The sequence below is a fragment of the Hemicordylus capensis genome, chromosome 3 (genome assembly GCF_027244095.1).
Source record: "Hemicordylus capensis ecotype Gifberg chromosome 3, rHemCap1.1.pri, whole genome shotgun sequence".
Taxonomy (NCBI): Eukaryota; Metazoa; Chordata; class Lepidosauria; order Squamata; family Cordylidae; genus Hemicordylus; species Hemicordylus capensis.
The window spans coordinates 151,665,351-151,671,527 of NC_069659.1; positions in this window are offsets into that span (position 1 = coordinate 151,665,351).

Genomic DNA, 6,177 nt, shown 5'->3' on the forward strand with positions numbered 1-6,177 from the left:
CTTACTGTGACCCTGATGTGGCTATGTGTAGGCGTCATTGTCCATCTGAACCAGCCCATAGATTATTTGTTTCTGACTCCAATTCAAAGTGCTGGTTTTGACTTTTAAGGCCTGACATGGTTTGAGCCCTGCTGATTTAATGGACCACCTTCTATTATCCCTATTGCCTAAGAACAGCAAGAGATCCCTTCTTGCACATGCCCACTCCTTCTGTGGTTAGGTTCTCAGGTCAAAGTGCAGGGCCTTCTGATTGGTGGCACCATAACAGTGAGAGTCCTCATCCTCAGCAGATACATTTAAGTCAAACACTGGGCAGTTTTAGAAGGAAAGTGAACCTGTGGCTCTCCCAGAAAGCATTTGGAGTACGTCTGCTTTATATCTGTGTGGTTGATAAGATGGCTCTTGATTGTACTTGTTTTGATATGTTAACTACTTTCATAAGCCTTATTCAAACATTATGTTCAGTTCATGTACACTGTGTACAGTACACACACACACAGATCCGTACACACATAAAGGTATCCATACAGTTCACTTCCTATAGTTCCCTGCATTTGAGGGGGCCTGTATTCACTTTTATAGGGAACACATTACAGTCTGTACACAAAAACATGTATATGTGTACAAACACCTGTATGCCTTTGTATAATGTAATGTATGAATAAAGCTATCGTTGTGATCATATTTATGGGTTTTTTTCAAAAAAAATTGTATTTGTTAGCATTTGGAGAGAGATGGATTAGATAGTGAATGAGTAAGCAGTCACACTGAAGCTATTCAGTGAAGCGAGTGCTCTGTTAACCTCATTTTTTGGGTTGTTGCTTGCAGTCGCGGCAGGCATACTTGGGGGAGGGAGGGGGAAGGGGGATCCCAGGAATACACCACACACTCTTGCGGTGCATTACTGGGGCTCCGGGGGGCAGGGTGCTGCACGGTGGCACCTCCCTTCACCCGACCCCTGGAGCACCCGATCGAAGCCGCCACTCATCTGGGCAGGTGATCCACCCACCCGAGGAGGGGTGAGGGCTCATCTGTGGGGAGAGCAGGTCAAGCTTGCTCTCCCTGTGGAACCCCTTTTGGCTCTACACACTGATCATGTGTAGAGCCTTATTATCTTTGAGGCAAGCAGCTTCTCTGGCCTGGACACGCCATGCTCCAGTCTCTTGGGGAGCAGCCATATTGCATTGTGAAGTTCACAGGGCCCTCTTCTTTGTTTCTGGTCCCCTTCTGGGAATCTCATTGTGCAAAGCAGGTTAGATGGGCAACTCTTTTGCTGCCGGGGAAAACAGTGCCTTTTCCCTACATGCTCATGTACATTTTTACTCCTTTAATCCACTTAGTTCCCATCAACTATTTAAAGTGATTTCTACATAGCATTTTTTATTTGGATTTTAATGAAACTACATATATTCCCATAGTGATCTGCAGCACTGGAAGCAGCAGAGTCAGAGTTTCTAAAACTCGGCAATTGGGTGAACAGAAGAACACCCTCTGCACTGCAGGGAGATTGCCAATTGCTATGCAATAGCCCTAAGAGTGCTTTTAATTTCTGGCAAAGCAGGAGAATAAAAAATTAACACCAAATAAAAACACAAGTCATTTCCATGTATCATAATAATCTCTGCTAAGTGACCAACAAAGTAAACAATCGAAGCCCAACGATATTTGTGCCTGATCTTCTCCCTTGACTGCTCTACCATTATAACTGGGGAAATAAGATCATCTTTCCACTTGGCCAATAACAGCTTCGAAGGCTTTTAAAGAAGGATTTAAAAGTTAGATGGAGGGCAGGACTATTTATAAACCGAACAGCTCAATGTTCAGACGTATACTCTAATGGCTGGATACTGGGAACAAACAACAAATGTCCCTCTAACTTGAAGGAAAGTAGTCAGCACAGTGGAGCAAACCTGTTGATGTATACCATTTTGGAATGGATTACAAGAATTTACAGTGGAAAGGAGATTAATGGGTGTAGCAAAAATAACTTCTTGTAAGGAGTGACAATTGATGCAAACCAAATGTGGAGGGTGTATGCAAGGCTGTAGACTCTGATTAACTCATTGAGCCTCTCCCTCTTCTCATGAGCAGAAGGCAGGTTGAGGGTGGGTTGCCGGGAAGGCTGGTTAGAGGTACCTTCCTGCAGACGAGAAGTCCTTCCTTGGGCGGGTGGATCGCCCGCTCAGATGACACTGGCTCCTGCCAGGAGCTCCGAGGGTGAGGGTGCTGGAACGGCTCCATGCAAGTGTGCAGTGTATTGCTGGGATCCCCCTCCCTCCAAGTCTGCCAGCTGCAAGCAGCTATGGCTGACACACACTAAGAAAAATGGGGGTTAGGAGAGTGCTTGCTCTCCTAACCCCGTTTTGAGGGGAGGCTCCACAAGCGGGTTTGCCCACGTGGTGCAGCCAGGATCAGACGTGTTCCCGATGGCTCACATGTACGTGCAAAACTGGGTTGGCCTCCCTTAGCCCAGTTTTGCACGTGCATATGAATAGTCCCATCGAATGGGCCACTGATAAAGACCAGGAGAGCTCAAAACGTGTTTGGCCAATAATATATCACTAACTACCTGCCCACCTGAACTTTGGCTTTGAACTGTCTTCTTTATGTCATATTTCTTAGCAAACTTCAGGTTTCATAGTATATACTGGTAGATTATACACTGAGGCAAGTCGCATGATTGGTGAGGCTCGCCAGATGGGGTTAGGTAGAAAGAGCAGGCTTAGCCTGCTCTCCCTGCAGACGAGCAAGCCTACAGCCTTGGATAGCTGGATCGGCCACGGAGCTGGCAGGGGCTGCAGGGATCGGGGGCTGCACGGCCCCTGGAAGTCCCAGGATGCCCTGCGTGAGTGCATGGGTCATCCCGGAGAGACCCCCGAGCCCGGGAGGCTGCTTGGGGCCTCCCGGTCAGGGGTCTACTTGTGTGTCGCCACGCTCCGCGGCAACACACAAGCAGAACACCGAGGTTAACGGAGCGCTTGGCTAAGGGGAGGGGTCGTTTTGGAGGTTGGCTTCCGGGAGCTGCGTGGCTCCCATGGCAGCACACGATCGCCAAAAAGCGGGCTAGGCTCCCTTAGTCCACTTTTTGGCAATCGTGAGAATCGCCTCTTTGGGTACTTCATTTTGAATGTGTGTTTTAAAAACCAATTCTTTTACTTTGGTGTATTTGGTTAGATTTTATTTTACTGTTCCTGTTGTTTTAAATTATTGTTTAGAAATACTGTATATTTCGTACATGATTTTGTACTTGTTTAGAATGCATTGCCCATTGTATTGGACCAGGCTTACTTTGCTGTTGGTTCTGTATTTACCATCACTGGAGACAAAAAGCTGGATTAGATGGACCCTTGAGCCCTATTCAGACACTTATGTTGAACACTCACAGACTGAGAGTACAGTGTACACACGTACAGATCTGTACAGGGGTAAAGTTATTCACTTCTTATATTGAACACAGGTGCAGAAGTACACTTCCTATCGGTACCATGCCTTTGAGGGGGCTGTACCTAGGTTTATTTTTAAAATAAACAGCCATTCACATAAAAGCACGCATGGGTGTGCAGACATTTATACACCCATACAGTGCAATGTCTGACTAGGGCTTTGGACTGAGCTGCATGGGAGCCCTTATGTTTTTAGTCATGACAACGTTCCACTGAAAGCAACAGAACAGGACTGAGTTCCAAGTGGAAAAGGTGAGCAGGCTTAGTAGTTGACGTCCCATTGATTCCAGTAGAACTTCAGTCACAGCAAATGCTTGCTGAATGGCACCCTTTGTCTTCGGCCTGGATGGACTGGGTTAAGAACATAAGAACAGCCCTGCTGGATCAGGCCCAAGGATGCCCATCTAGTCCAGCATCCTGTTTCGCACAGTGGCCCACCAGATGCCACTGGAAGCCACAGACAGGAGTTGAGGGCATGCCCTCTCTCCTGCCATTACTCCCCCGCAACTGGTACTCAGAGGCACCCTGCCTTTGAGGCTGGAGGTGGCCCACAGCCCTCTGACTAGTAGCCATTGATAGACCTCTCCTCCATGAAGTCATCCAAACCCCTCTTAAAGCCATCCAGGTTGTTGGCTGTCACCACATCCTGTGGCAGAGAGTTTCACAAGTGGATCACGCGTTGTGTGAGAAAGTACTTCCGTTTGTTGGTCCTAGACCTCCTGGCAATCAATTTCATGAAGTGACCCCTGGTTCTAGTGTTGTGTGAGAGGGAAAAGAATCTCTCTCTCTCCACTTTCTCCATGCCATGCATGATTTTATAGACCTCTATCACATCTCCCCGCAGTCGTCTTTTTTCTAAACTAAAAAGCCCCAGGTGTTGTAGTCTTGCCTCGTAAGAAAGGTTCTCTAGGCCCCTGATCATCTTGCTGGGTTCTGTGAATACTGTGCTGTGAGCCAGAGTGCAAGCAGTCAAAATAGATTGTTTGACACCCCTAGTTCATTCTGAATGGCACTAAACCAGGGGTTGTCAGACTGGGGTCCCCAGATATTGTTGCACTACACTGCAGCTCCTAACTTCTCCAGCCACAATGGACCCAAGTTTGATCAGCCCTGCCTTAAACCAGTGACGGAAGCGTGCTTCTGCTTCCAGCCCAACTACCAATCCTACTCAGTCCTGACTTGGAGGAAGCAATGGATGGATAACCACAGAGCACTTAGTTGCCATGCTTACTCATTAGCCCAGAATGTGGTGCTGAACAGCAAAAAAAAGAGAGACGTTAAATTGGACACATAAACACACACCACTTTCAATGCACTTCCGTCTTGTGGGAATGTGGTCTTTGCCTTGTGTTTGTTTCCAGCTTTCCCCATAGCTATGCTGACCCCAAGGTCTCCAGTCCATGAATAATTTGCTGTCATTTTCATTTGCTCTTCAGTGCTATCATCGGCATTATCTATATCTTGCTTCAACAACATGATGAACACTAGCTAAATATCTGCATTATCTATATCTTGCTTCAACAACATGATGAACACTAGCTAAATATAACACTATTACCTGGGCCACTGAAAGCTAGCAATTATATTTAGAGGTCAGGAGCTTAATAAAACCCAATGGACAGAAATCTTTTCTTCCAAGCACAGAGAAGTAAAAGCGAATGCTTCCGACATGTTTCTGTCAGAACAGCCTTCCTTCCCACCCACCCCCCATCTCTAACACAGCAATTAAGTATGGCATCCCAGATATATAATTAGGCATGAACAAAGTTTATTCTGTCGACTTTTAAAAACATTTCTTAATATTGCTTATAAAAATTCTCCCAGAAACTGCTCATTTTAATCATCAGTCAGCATTTTTATTGTATGATAATCCTTAATTGATTGACGTTTAATCACAGTCTTTGTATTTTACTATCGCACGTCTCATAAGAGGCAATTTTCTCTTTACTGTAGTTTAACAGCTGATGAAAAAGATTTAAGGAAACCTATAAACTTAAGATTGGTTAATGGTCCCTTATAAAAGAATATTACACTTCTAGGATCCATTGCACAGATGTGATACTCAATTGTAGAAATGTGCATGGGGTTTATTAAATTACAGCACAAATCTTCAGCCTCCTGAATTATTGTTCATGTTGGTATTGTTAGGCAAATGGGGAGACTCATTATTGCTTCCAGTTGTTCACATTACTGTGGTATAATACAGGCAGAGACAGCTGGCGCATTTGCTCCAGGCAAATGTGGAGCTACAGCAGCTGCAGAATTCTGGGCCCCTAGTGAAGGTCCAGCACCGCTGAGTCAGTGCTGGGTGGTTCATCAAAAGATGTCCAGAAATTTCACGCAATTAGTGCCTTCTATTGCAAGCAAACCGACAGTGGTTTGTTTAGCTCTTTATTCAATCTGTCACATTTTAGTGTAGATAAAAGCTTTTTTTAAAAAGCCCTTTGCTAATCGTACATGTCAAAGTTTTTTTAAAAAGAAAGAAAGGCTAACAGGTAAAGAAAAGAATAAACGGTGGCTTTGCTCTCTTGCTATTTTATAACATAAGGGACAGGGCCATGGTAGAAGGTCCCTGGTTCAATCCTTGGCATCTCCAGGTGGAGCTAGGAAATACCCATATGAAAACCATGCAGTCATTTCTGAACTAGATAGTCAGTGGTCTGACTCAGTATAAGGCAACTTCCTATGTACCAACTTGAAAATGATCAATTTGACACCCCTCTGTGTAAGCCCT